At 36.5% G+C, this 15,158-nt stretch overlaps 1 long non-coding RNA gene across 1 annotated transcript; it reads right to left on the minus strand.

The window, feature by feature from the left end:
- Positions 1–1,580: 1,580 nt before the first annotated feature.
- LOC146005374 (uncharacterized) lies at positions 1,581–7,282 on the minus strand. The gene is made up of 3 exons (XR_014444013.1): positions 7,199–7,282; positions 6,036–6,146; positions 1,581–1,659 (listed from the first exon to the last, which is right to left on the minus strand). It is a non-coding gene; the product is annotated as an uncharacterized LOC146005374 (long non-coding RNA).
- Between the last annotated feature and the right edge of the window lie 7,876 nt (positions 7,283–15,158).

A 15,158-nucleotide genomic window follows, 5' to 3' on the forward strand; every position in this document is an offset into this window, starting at 1 on the left:
TCTTATATATTGTTATGTATAATGTTGAATGCGCTTACTCAGAGTTCTCCTCGGAAGATTCACAAGTTCCGGTACGGTGACTTCGATTTTCGAAATTGTGTCTGAAGTCATTTTAAGTTATCGACTTTCTATCTCTCAATGGTTCTAGTCCCGGTGTGTTGTCATGTCTGTTCTTTGTAAATATCCTTTCACCAATTTCATCTAATAATCTCTCATCGTCGCGGTTAGCCAAAAGTGAAAGAAAGGCGACACAAAGTAACACAAATGAAACACAAATCTCTCGAGTTGGTGTCTTCGCCTAGTTCATAAGATCATCCCTCATCTGCATGTTTAACCTAAAGAGGTAGAAGATGAATTTATGAAGACAAAATGCGCCATAATCAATTTCTGTACTTTCAACTCTTCACCTGGACCAAAGAAGGTAATATCAAAATGCATTATTTTAACCCTATTTACATCAAAAACAGCTACAGCTGTCACCCCACGCATTTGGGTACTTTCTGTGAAACACGAGGAATCTGAGATTCGTAATATTCTTAATAAATGTTAAATTTGTAAAATAAATACTAAACATGCAAGTACACTATGTCACATGATTCAACGTCGTTTACGAATTTTTTATTATATTTTCAAAGTGTTAAAATGCGTATATATGAATGGTTTTTAATACTTATCTCACGCTTTGTATTGCAAACAGTAACGAATTGACAGAGTTTCACATATATACAGAAATATAATTTCGTGATTTGTTTGCATACTTTTGCAGTAGTAGGGTTTACAAGTCGCTGAAAAATCATTTCAAGAAATCGACATACGACAGAAGAACTAATTATGGGATTTCTTCTTGATTTGAAGTGTATATAGAACAAATTTATTTTTTACTTGAAGTAGAAGTTAGCATGAATTTTCTGGTTTTATTATTTTTTCGTGCAAAGGTAGCAATAACCTCCACATTTCTCTCAAATACTATGTAATGTTTTTAATTTAATTCATAAATAGATAGCCTTAAAATTGGTTCATAAAGTCCGATCGTTTGAACGACAAATAGTCCAATAGGTTCAATGATCATGGCCTATGCCTAACCCTGCTGAAAGTGTTCTTAAGTGATTTGAAAACGTTTCCCTGCTTAACGCACTGAAGTTTCTCTGTTTTCTTCTCATCTATTTTTACAAATGACCTTTTATAATCATCAACTGGATTAACACATAAATGAAAATACGAAAACTTTACTAACGACTATTTCATAGAATGCTGTAATTGCTGCCTGGAAAAGCAACGCTTACTGCTAGTTTGTAAATAAATAAATTATATTTTTATACTAACCTTCTTGATCTTAATACTTCATATTATATGTCATATATCTTGTAAAGATAATTTTATGGATTCATAAAATTTCAACAAAACAAGGAATGACACTATAAATGTGATATCTGATATCTTCTCAATAAATATATGAGTTATAAGTAAATAATAAAATAAACATATATATGAATATAAATTGGATTGAACACCTTTTATTGCCTCCTCCATTTCGACCATTCGATCCAGAAGCCAATCATTGCTGAATCCTGGATCGGATCCTCCGTACTCCTCAGGCAGGATGTCTGCTGGCTCAATGTGCTTCTTCAAGGCGCCCAGCTCTGATCCATGGATGAATAACTGGAATAAAGTAATTCCATGTGAGCATACGAGAACAGTGCCAACCGTGCTATCATTTGCAATTTCGAGATTTAGAAGAAAAAAACGTAATAATATTTAGTAAAATTAATAATAGGTGTAATAATCTAAAAGAAGTGAAACCTAGTTATTTACGAGCAACGAAAGACAAAATCGCTACATTACCTTCAATGAATTATATTCAACTTGACGTCATCACGCAGTGTACTCTGGGAAGAAATAGGGCAACAGATTCACATTTGTTAAGAAAAACTTATGAGAAGTCTTCTTACAACGAGAAGAACTTCTTCTTGGATTCACATGATGGGTTCCATGGACTTATTCACATGAAACTCCAGAATATCAGTTTTTATTTCTTAGCTTGAAACTTGACAAGTTCAAAGAGTTGCAAAATGAAGACCGACACAAACTGCTTTGAATTCAATTTTGTTTCCCTAACAATATGAAAACACTATGTCTTCTGTTTGTATGTCTCAGGTCACCAACCTGGCCACTGTCACATACGTGACCACCGTACAATTAAAAATTAATTAAAAGTTTAATTATTTTTTTAAATACAGTTAATAAATTCATGTATAAAAAATAAAACTTTTGCTGAATATTAACTTAATTTTTACTGAGAGTTTAAGAATTTGAAAATATACTTTATTTTTATTATTGTGGGATAAATTTGCTGTAGGTTTAAATTTTAGTGCAACAACCAGCCACTTGTTCCTTTGTCATCCTTGTTAATAATAGCAACCTTTTGAATTTCTTATGACCACTTCCTTATGTCTTAATAAAAAATGTGTATCTCAATTCAGCATTTACTGTAATACTTGACAACCTTATATGATTCTTTTTGTACAAAATATTTGGAGATTTGCATATGAACCACGTAGTATCGAGAAAAATACTGTGAATGATCATGTTTGTGACTCCCGAAAACATCCACATTAATGGCCAGAACATCCAGAATACACCCATACCTTTGTAATGTTGTAGTATCATAGATAATAGTATATTCAACATGGAAAAAAGTTTAGTTACCACTTGAAGTGCATAATAGATAGAACAGGGTATCAGGATCATATTTTAATACTAGATTCCTGAACAGCTACACAACAACACAGAATAAAGGGAGACTTTAACCGCACATTCAGAAGTGAAAAAAGGATATTATTTGATAAGCAAAGTTAAAGAAATTGAAACAATGAGCAAACATTTTAAAATAACAGATTTATATAAAGGTGTAAATGAAGGGTGGAAAACTAAAGTAAACTTCATAAAATATTTTTTTAAAAAACGGAAAACTTTGGCTGATTCAAGCAGACTTGTAGGAAGGCAAAGGCTAAGATGGAGGGATAATGCTGAGTTGGACCTAAAGGAAATCGGTAAGAATGAAAAAGAATGGATTAATCTTGCCCAGGATAGAGAGAGATGGAAGGCTTGTGTTGCTGCAGCCATAAACTTTCAGGTTTAAGAATGCTAGAAATTGAGTTAATTTCTTTTACACAACATTTGCAACATCCAACATCAGAATTTCTGCCTCAAAGTTAAGTTCACTACCAGAAAGATCACGTAGTTTTAATGAGAATATATTGCCACTACAATTAAATGAAAGAAAAATGGAACCTTGGTTTTGGATTCTATGGAATGAGTCATTTGTGAATTACAATATACCCTACTGCGAGTGTAGAAAATGTAATAGTAAAAAGATGTGAATACATGATGTAAGGGATCACTTCAATAAGGTAAAATTGAATGATATACTAATTAAATACGTTAATGAGATATTGTTGTTATTGTTTGAACTAGTACTATTTTGGCTTCCATTAAAAAGTTATGTTAAATGTCAACATATGATGTTCTTTAACATTGTTTAAGAATTTCATATCAAAGTAACAACCTTCAAATAGAGACAGAATTCACAGATTTTTAATACATCACTATCCCAGTCTCACGTATATTACAATTATTCCTATTGAAACGTTGGTCGACCACAAAACGTAAGCTTTCGTTAATTACTATTACGTATGTACTATATCTACAGGCGTATCTCTAAATTTTAACTATGCACCTAATAATGACTTGCATGCAATTAGTCTTAAATATTATGTACAATCTTCTCTTGAGAACTCAGTGCCTATAATTATATGGTTGGAATTTTTACCAAAACAATTTGCTGTATTTGATTTTGTATTTTCTTAAGTACAGTTTTTGCAAACGAAAATGAATCGACACTTGACCTGCAGTTTAACGTGAAATCGGAACTACTACATATACTACATATACATATGTAGGAACCGACCACTTCCATGTTTTGTGGAATTGAATTTTGAGGGAGTGGCCTTTCCATCCCTCGGGGATTTGTGGTATTTTTCAGCCTTTTGCTGATGCAGTTACAAATTCCCGAATCAGAGCGCAATACATGCTTAATAAGTATAATGATGGCGGGATGCCTATGTAGATTATCATATCTCCGGGTAAGTAGTATTATTCGCACCAAATAACTATTATACTATTGACACACGCAACATGTTAAAAAGTAATTATCTTCACAAACTGTACGATTTCTTGAGTCGCACATTATTTTTCTCGCTTCGTGAAGACCGATTTTGAGTATGCTCCTTAGCAAACGATGCCTCCGCGATGGCGCAGTGGTAGCGTCGTTGCCTTGTAGTCAAGGGGTCTTGGGTTCGATACCCAGTAAGGCATATACTGGTTCGGATTCCACCTTAAACCGTCCAGATTAGCCTTGCTGTGCATAAAGTGGACTTAAATTATGTCTCGATTTCTTAAAAACCTTTCAAAAAATAAAAAAAATTAAGCAAGTAAATACATTTTTGTCATTTGGAGGTAAATTATCATTTTGTCTATTTTTGGTTCCTATGAATCTGCCTCGTCCTCCTCCGTGGTCGTGCGGTCTAAGGCCCTGTGCTTTGGACTCTGGCTGCGGGACGGCATGGGTTCGAGTCCGCCTGGATTCAGTCTCTGGGTTCTCGCCCTGTGTATAGGACTGGTGGTAACCCACCATCGTGAGGAAATTGGGGAGCTACGATTGAGTAACGGGCGTGGGGGGGGGGGAGTCCACGTGCTGACCCCACGTCACCCTTTTGCCGGTTGAATATCTTCACATCTATAGGTAGGATTGTGGGAGGGAGACTGGCAGTCGAGAGGCAGGCCAAGGCCCTTCAAGGGCTGTTGAGCCACGGGCAAATATCATTATTACTGTTATTATGAATCTGCCTCGCTCAATAAGTTTATTTTATTGAGTCAAGCACAATAGCCAAATCTTGCAATTAGTTACTGGAAAGACATACATGTGTGGTTGCACATATATTAAACATCTAAAGAATAATTATATTCTTGTGGTAAAGAGTGGTTGTCATTTAACGAACTTTAATGATTTATTCTATCAGCATTATTGAACATATTGTGCCATGCTGAACTTAATAACTTAACAAAGGCACATTGATTGCTTAATGAAGAATTTTTCTTGTGTTGCAGAGCAGGTTCGGTTTTTGAAGTATTACAATGCTTTACACAGACCGTTCAAATAATTTTGAGAATATTGATGTTTTATCAGAGCGACCACCCCCGAATAAACATCTGTGGATGTTTTACAGGTTTCATCGCATTTAAGATGGTAATTTTCCGTTGCAACATGTCTGTTGCTATGAGACTGAAGAGCCTGATGACGCTGACAGAGTTCCAATTCATAGGTGGCAACACTTATGGGAGGAACTCTGATTGACCCCATGTTGACAACTGACTCAAGAAGCTCTGTGACCGAAGTGCTCGGATCCTATGTTGACATAAACTTTATGTGCCTCCACAAGGTATCGAACTCAAAATATAATTGGGTCTGTAACATGATTATGTTACAACAAATAATATTTGGCTCTTGATGATTGATAAAATTTCAGGATCCTGATCATTTTTTAAAAATTGCACATGAATGAGGAGAAGAGACCAAATTGTTAAAGCTTCCAATATATATAGAAAGGAGTAAAAATATAAATTATCTGGCTCTCGACATTATGCAGATCCTTCTTAACACCGAAATTAATCTTGAGATTAAACACATCTTACTAAAGGTTAAATCGCACATTAAATGGCCTATTCAGTAAAGGCACCGATTCCTGAAGGAAGATGGAAACCGTGATGTGATGCTTTAAAGAGTTGTGCCATTACTCGATATTGTTCCAAACTTATAATAAATTTAAAGGTTAAAAGAGCGAAACAATGGACGATCACATATAAGAGCTTAATTAATTTAAAATTTATTAATTCAAAGCGATTCATAACATGAAATACTTTGCTCGGTTGTAGAAAACGATCACATACACAACACACCTTTCTGACTATAAACTCACCTTCTCCAGCTTTTCCTTCGATACAAATGGTGTAATGATCCGAAGTGCAGTGGAGAAATAGAATGGCGTATTCACTACATGGATAGCTCTGACGTGGAGGGGATATGTGCTCTAAAATCAAAGAACTAAATATTAATCTGCACAAATCTTCATTAAAGTGGCATTATACAGTACATTGTCATTATTACTATAATTAAGAAACATATAAAGCCTTAAATTATGGACAGTAGGAATATAATTATTGATTGATCTGATTCATATTGCTTCGCTTTCCTTCCACTTTTGGCTCATCGTGAAGATCAAGATGATATGATGAAATTGATGAACGGAGACTCACAAACACCCATGCCCAAGTCGGGATTTGAACCCGGGATCCGTAGCATGTGAGCATGCTTAATAGCATGCTCTGATAAGCACTCCCCCGCTAAGGCAGGTTTTCAATATACGAAAATTCCGAAAATTATAGAGTAAACTTACACTACTTATTGTGAAATTTTATCGAAACATACGAGGGAAATATTCGTAACGTTCCACGAATGGACGTAGTTCCGTAAAGCCCCTTAACACTCCCTGCAAAATGTAAAGGAGCTGTGGTGGGCACATTTGGTCATGCTAGATAGATGTTGGGCCCCGGCGGGAACAATAGTTGTGTGTGTCAAGCTGTGGTCCGCCATGTTGTTGGCCGCCATATTGATCTTAACTCAAACATTTTACATGAAAAGGGGGGTAATAATCTAATTACGTAAATCATTATTTTAATGAATGGGGCAAATATAGAAACTGTAATTTATCGTCCATATAATTATTTCTCTGAGGTTAGCATCCCATATTACATTTTAGTACAATTATAAATACACTCTGTTTCTTTACATTCAATCACAATAACCTTGTTCCTAATATATAATCAGCTTTTAGAGAAATCATAATGTAGTAATGCCACGAAGAGTACCTTACTTATGTTTATTTAAATTTAGTTTATGTACACATAGGACAAAATGGAACTAATATTCCTGTAAGCAATTGGCTATCGTACTATTTTCTTCGTATTGGACGTTGTACAAATTCATATTACGTCTGTCTAATGACATAAGAGTTCCATTTTATTTCTGAAATCAAATATTACTTATTTACTTTAACTGTGTTATAATGAGAAATAATCTTACCAGCAAGACTTGACATAGCACTTTCACGAATTTGAATGTCACTTGTTTCAGGTGAGACAAATTAAAATCGGCACAGTCTAGGACAACGCAAATTCCACCAATCTGGATGGTTTGATCAAATAACAAGAAGTCACAGGCAGTGAACATCGATCTCCACATTTGATCTGCATTATATTTTGAAAAATCATACTTTCCTGAAAAATAGATATTTTAATGAACAGTTTCTTTTTCGTTAGATAATTCACTTGCATACTCTGTTTGTTAGATTATTGTTTATATGAACAGTAGGTAAACTCCAATCAATATTTTCACCTAACCTTTAACTAGGATTTTTTGCAAATAGACAAAATATTGATATTTTCAGTTTGTTTTCCATTAATTCGATAATAACTAAATTATTCTTCCTGATTTGATTACCTTCACATAGTCAGAGAATTTGGTTAAATAAAATATTTCATTCTAGGCTGGATGGTTTTCTTTATCTAGTTAATGACGTTTAAGAATTAAACATTCAGTCTTGCGGATGAGGAGGCACAAGGAAATCAGTTATTTTATAAAAATTATATGCATAAACCAAATTATATATATGCATATATATATACTCTATGTGATCAAAAGTATCCGGACAGAACGCGAAATGTGTGTTTATCATAGAGGGCGACACAGTACTGCCATCTACCGTGTGGAACACATAGTCAGTGAACTCAGTAGTCTGCAGACAGTGTGAGATAGCAGTATGGGATGGTCTGAGGAACTCTCAAGACTTTCAACGTGGTCAGTTGGTTGGGTGCCACTTGTGTAGGAAGTCTGTGTGTGAGATTTCTACTCTCTTAAACATCCCTGTGTCCACTGTTTCCATTGTTATAGTGAAGGGATGTGTACAACTCAAAAGCGTGCAGGCCGACCTCCCATGTTGACCTTCAGAGACCATCGAGTGTTGAAGAGGGTCGTACAGCATTATCGCCAATCATCCATTGCCACCATCACACAGAAATTCCGAACTGCATCAGGATCTACTCCAAGCACCATGACTGTTTGGCGCAAGGTGCGGCAACTTGGTTTCCATGGCCGAGCAGCTGCCCATAAGTCAAACATCACACAGACAAATGCCAAATGCCGCCTCGTGTGGTGCAAGGAGCGTCGAAACTGGACCATACAACAGTGGAATAATGTTGTGTGGAGTGATGAATCACAGTACACAATGTGGCGATCTGATGTTAGGGTGTGGGTGTGGCGAATGCCTGGTGAACGATATCTACCAACCAGCCTGTATAGTGCCGAAAGTGAAATTCGGAGATGGCGGGGTTACAGTGTGGTCATGTTTCTCCTGGAGTAGGCTTGGCCCCCTTGTTGCTTTACATGGCAATGTCACGGCACAAGCTTACGTTGACATTTTAACAGAATTCATGCTGCCTACCGTCGAAGACCAGTTCGGGGATGACCATTGTGTCTTTCAACACGACCGAGCACCTGTCCATTATGCAGGGCTTGTGGGGGAGTGGTTTGACGACAACAACGTCCCACTAATGGACCGGCCTGCGCAGAGTCCTGATTTGAATCCCATATAACATCTCTGGGATGTTTTGGAATGCCGACTTCGTGCCAGACCACACAGATTCACATCAATACCTCTTCTCATTTTGGCGCTCTGCGAGGAATAGGCTGCTATTCCTCAGGAAACCTTCCGGCACCTGATTGAAAGTATGCCTGAGAGAGTGAACGCTGTCATCAAGGCTAAGGGTGGGCCAACACTGTATTGACTGCCAGTGTTCCCGATGGAGGGTTGCCCAAACTGGTACTTTATTTTCAGGTGGGTGTCCGGATACTTCTGATCTCATAGAGTATATATATATATATATATATATATATATATATATATATATATATATATATATATATATATATATATATGCATCCTTATGAAAGACATTAATGCTAAAATTGGATCAGATAATGAAGGAGGAGAGCATATTATGGGTAGACATGGACTGGGGGAATTGAACGAATTTGATTTACTTTTGAGCCGAAAATTATCTGATCATACGTGGAACGGTTTTTCCCCACAAATATATCCATAAAGTGACATGGGTATCAACTGGTCATGTGACACAAAATCAAATTGGCCATGTGCATAATACCCGTAAATGGAGATGATCCCTTCTGGATGTAAGATATAAAAGAGGGGTCGACATTGTTAGCGATCACCACTTGGTAATTGCAGTCTTTAAACTTCGTATAATGGCAGTATGTTAAAAGGTTTCAAAAATAGGAAAGAAATTTGATGTGAAAAGGTAAATGATAAAAATACCAAAAATACAAAAAAGAGATTGGTATTGGAACTTAAAAACAGGTTTGAAATTCTGCAAGAGAGGAGGATACAATAGAGAGAATATGGAAGAAAACCAAGACAATTTGATAGAAATAAGTGAAAACATTTTAGGATATAGGGAAAGTAATCAGAAAGACTAGATGAAACTAGAAAATTGAAGAAAGGAGAATTAAATACTGCAAAAAACAAGAACCCAAAAGAGCTTCCTACAAAAACAGTATAAAGATATTGACAGAGAAGTGAAGAAGAGTGCTCGAAATGATAAACGCAATTGGATAGAACATCAAGCAAGAGTAGCAGAGGAAGTAGCAAGTAAGGGTGATTTAAAATAGCTTTATCAAACAACACGCTTACTATCGCAGCGACAATTTAAGATAAATATATCAGTCAAGGATAAGGATGGCAGGCTGTTAACGGGTAAACAAGAGCAAATGAAGAGATGGAAAGAGCACTTTGAAGAGGTATTAAACAGGAACATCAGAGATAATGACAGAACGAGAGGACTAGAGAGTGAGTCTGAAGAAACTGGAGAGGGAGCTGAGGTGAGAAATTTTGGCTTTCCTCCTACAATTCAGGAAATCAAATTAGCACTTAAACAAAAATGAATGGAAAGTCAGCTGAAATAGACCAAATCCGATAAGAGATTTTGAAGATAAATGTGAATTTCATGGCAGAAATACTATATATGAAGTGTTTACGGCAGTTTGGAATAAGAGAAAATGACAGATGATTGGAAAGAGGTCTCTTATATATACTATATATATATATATATATATATATATATATATATATATATATATATAAAATTTTAAAAAGGCGATATGAGAAACTGTAACAACTTGAGAGGAATCACGCTGTTGTCTGTCCCAAGTAAAATACTAACTAGGGTTATACTAAATCGCATTGAAGATGAAATAGAAGCCAAGATTAGGAGGGAGCAAGCCAAATTCCGTTCTAGTAGATTCTTCACAGACAGCAGTTTGGAATACGAAATAAGATAATACGGATAATCCAGGAGTCATATCGACAATACAAGAGCCTAGTTATTCATGAAGTAGAAGTTAGATACCCCTTTGAAACATAAACTGGAGTGAGGCAGGGAGTAATTCTGTAGCCTCTTATCTTACTTCTGGTAATATATACAGTAATGAGGGAAACCGTGAAGTAAAAGAGAAGAGGAATACAAGGGGGCCTTATAGATAGATTAGAAGACCTAGAATTTGCTGATGATGGGTGCCTGTTGTCTAAATCTTATAGAGATGCAAAAACAAAATTGGAAGATCTTGTTGTAGAAGCTAGCAAATTCTGACGTTAAATAAATCAAAGACTAAACCAATGCTATTAAATGCAAGGACTCAAGATGATATTCAATTAGAAAAAGAAAACTTAGAGGATGTAGACAATTTTTCCTACTTAGGAAGTGCAGTTGCAACAAATGGAGGGGCAGAAGATGATGCAAAACAAAGCATCAAAAAAGCTAATGGGATCTTTGTGCAATTTTATCCAATATGGAAAAGTAGGATTATAAGAACAGAAACGAAGTTAAAGATTTTTAGAAGCAACGTCAAATCAGTATTTTTATATGGAGCAGGATCCTGGAAAGTCAGAAACCAAGTCACAAACAGATTACAAGCTTTCATTAACAGATATTTCAGGAGAATATTAAATGTACATACATTGGCCAGAAGTAATCACAAATCGAGAACTTTAGACACGAGCTTCAGAAGACCAGATTATAAACTAAATTAAAGAAGAAAATGGAATTGGATAGGACACACAATAAGAAAAGCAGGCAATGCAATCGAGAAACAAGCACTTGATTGAAACCCTCAAGGTGCTAGAAAAAGGAAAATGTCCAAAAGCTCATGGATACGTACTATTGAAGAAAAAGGAAGACAACAGGGAAAACGTTTGAAAGAAATGAAGGAGATCGGATGCAACAGAGTGAGGTGGAGTTTTGTGCAAAAATAAAAAAAAAATCCAAAATATCTTCAACCATTATGTGGTGAAATATGGTACATGTCAATGTCTATACTGGGACAATGACAGATATGCATATATTTTTGTTCGAGAACATTACAAGACTGCAGTTGAGAAGGCGAATACCATTGCCTGAATTTACTTACCGAGTTTCAGGATACAAACTGTTCTTCCGAGGCTGTCTTTCTGCGATAAGATTTTGTATCGCCCTGCGTGGTAGAAATCTCTGTTTTCCGAAACCAATAAAGGTTCAAAATACTCAGGGTATTCATTTCTGTACATACAAAACTTCTGTAACTGTAAGAAATATCAACTGTCAATTTTGAGTCTTGCACAAAGAAACTAAATACAGGGTTATTACAAATGATTGGAGCTGTTTCATGAGTTTGCTGTAGCTATAATATTTGACATATTGCCATGGCATTTTACAGTTATGTAGAAAAACTCAAAAAGCTTTCTTCTCTTGCAGGCGTGTTTCGGATTTCTGTTGGCAGAGCGCAGCACTGAGCAGTGAGTAAAGATGGCGACAGGCGCTGATAAAGCTTATGCTGTTCTGGAATTTCACGCATATCTTTTGTTCAAAACAGTGCGACGACACTTTAGAACAAAGTTCAAGAAAGATGCACCGAGTGCATCATCACTATATACACTTTTTTATCACCAAAACCGCCCTCTTCCATCAGTTGTTTCCTTCGTGTAGCAAACACCTTGCGAGTCACTTCGTTATGAGGCGTGAGGGCTTGTAGGACCAATTGTAAGCGGTAAGGTTTTAGTTGCAATGGTTTCCTTAGGAAACTTGTAAAAAACTTGTTTATAGCTATGAGGCACTAGGTGTATCTTTCTTGAACTTTGTTCGAAAGTGTCGTTGCACTGTTTTGACCGACTGGTATGCATGAAATTCCAAAACAGCATAAGCTTTCTCATCGTCTGTCGCCATCTTTACTCACCGCTCAGTGCTGCGCTCTCCCGACAGAAATCCGTAACACGCCTGCAAGAAAAGAAAACGTTTTGAGTTTTTCTACATTACTGTAAAATTTCATGGCAATATGGCAAATATTATAGCTACAGTAAACTCATGTAACCGCTCTAAACATTCGTAATAACCCTGTACTTGAAACAAGTCTGACATATTTTTTCACACTATGGTACAGTATTAATAAAAGGTATAAAGTTTAAAGAAATTGAATTTGTTTTAGGACTGAAAGAAAAGAATACTTTAATTTGCTATTTGTTATAATCCTGGAGATGTAATTTTCCAATTTTCAACAGTAGCAATCAAATTTTCTTTCCAGGTCTCCTTGACGTCCGTATCAACATAAAATTGCAATTCTATCTTCATGCTACGATTACCCTTTGAAGATCCTGTATTTTTCGTTCGTGTTATGACATGCTCGGAAAAGTTTAGTGAATGCATTTAATCTAAAAGTGTCCAGAGATAACTCCTCAGATATATTATACACATCAGTATTACTTAACCAGTAACCTTGGACGTGGAGTAAATTTTACCCCAGCCTTTTTATTTAATTTATTTCACCTTGTTTTGCCTGGCGAAGTTAAGGGTGTGAAGCCTTTCCTTCCACTTGACCATGTTTACACAATTTTTGAATATGATTTTTTGGTCTACATTGATATATTACAATAAGAAAAACATATTCCTGACAATAATATAGAATTTAAAATTGTGTGTTGAATTATGGGTTTCAGCACTTTCTGCAATTTTGCAAATTCAATTTGTGCCTGCAGGTCCTTTCCACTCTTACGGCGGCCGGTCTTAGTTTTGGCAAGGGAACTGTGGAGCGGAATTACCCCGCAAACCTGCCAGACTACAGCAGCGGCACCGAGAGACACAACACGGCGGAAAAAGTACTACGTGAACATCGTTTTACTGGCTGCTGGATTTCTTATTGTTCTGGATTGGTCGCTTCCCCGCTCCCAACTTCCCTTTCCAGCACTAGGATCGGCTGCCGTAACAGTAAAAAATACCTTTAGTAAAATGTGTTTCACTTGGGTCTTGAAAACATGTACTGAAGAGAGGCGTCTCGTGAACGCATGCTGCGTATGCGTCAATTGTGGGGAAAAGGACAGCTTGCTTTGCGACGACATTCAAGAGCATTTCTACATTCTAATTTCCTCATGTAGGAGAAGTATTTATTTTACACGAGAGCGCTCAACTAAGCTTATATTACATTTCTTGGATCTGAAGTGAAAGAAAGTAATAAATATTTTCCCACAATTGACGCATGCGTCACTTCAGATCCAAGAAATGTAATATAAGCTTAGTTCAGAGCTCTCGTGTAAAATAAATACTTCTGCTATACGAAGAAATTAGAATGTAGAAATGCTCATGAATGTCGGCGCAGAGCAAGCTGTCTTTTTCCCCACAATTGACGCATTCGCAGCATGCACCACATGCGTTGACGAGACGCCTCTCGTACTGAAGGTGAGTTCCGGATTTCAGGGGACAAGGTGTTCGAAGGACAGGAAGTGGAAATGGTGATAGATTTTGAGTAGAAATTGGAATTATGTAGGGAAATAAGTAGTTGAGATTTCTCGCGAGATCTGGTGTCGAGACGGTGGGAGTCGGAAAGCATTGAAAATCTGGTCGAGTGATAAGCAGGTTCTTTGGAAGTGATTACCCTATGGAGAAGGGTAAAGTTGTGAATGTTTCGCCGATCAATTAATTTGAGCCAATTTATTTTTGTGTAGAAAACACATAAGTGATATCTATATTTCAGATTGAAGATAAAGCGAACGCAGGAGTACTCTGTGCAGACGTTGAGCCAGATTATCTGATAGGTCGGAGTAGACAGAATCGCAGTAATCGAAATGTGGAGAGACAAGTGCTTGGACTAGCTTGATTTTAACGCTTATGGGTAGAAAATGTTTAATCCGTGCAAGGGCGTGTAACGCTCCGAAAGCTGTTCTACTAACTTAATTTATGTGATCTGACCGGGAAAGATGTTGATTAAATATTACGCCCAGATTTTTTTGCTGTCTTAGTTAATTGTATGTCTTTCCCTAACACCTTTGAAGCACAGAAAGCAATTTTTTGTGAATCTACAATAATATTTTGGGTCTTCGAAGTGTTAATTTGTAGCCCATGATTAGCTGACCAGGTATTGATTTTGTTTTGATCATAATTTAGATGGTGAATAGAATTATGAATATTTTTGGGAGGAAAGGAAAAATAGAACTGAACACCATCTATATAAATGTGATATTTACAGACTTCGAGTGAATCAAGGATATCATAAATATACAGAGAGATGAGTCGAAACCCGAGGACGGTTCCCTGGGAGACATCGGCGCTGATTGATCGCCACGACGATTTCTCATCCGAATTGAAAACACATTTTGGCGATTATTTATTTATACACTAACAAAACGAAGCGTCGGCTGGATAAGATATATTATACAAAGAGGATAGCTTAGAGAGAAAGATGTCGTGGTTAATTGTCTGGAAAAACTTTACTGAAGTCCAGGAATGCAGGTGCTATGGTTCCGCCGAATTCCTGATTCGAGAGGTTTTATTAGAATGTTTCTTGTCAAAAATTTCCGCGTTTGGTTACTGACAACGTATCCGAGAGCTTTGGAGTGGGTAGGGAGATAACTGATCGGCCGGTGGTCACTAAATTTGATAACTTCGTTCGT

The sequence above is a fragment of the Lepisma saccharinum genome, chromosome 23 (genome assembly GCF_977018435.1).
Source record: "Lepisma saccharinum chromosome 23, izLepSacc3.1, whole genome shotgun sequence".
Lineage (NCBI taxonomy): Eukaryota > Metazoa > Arthropoda > Insecta > Zygentoma > Lepismatidae > Lepisma > Lepisma saccharinum.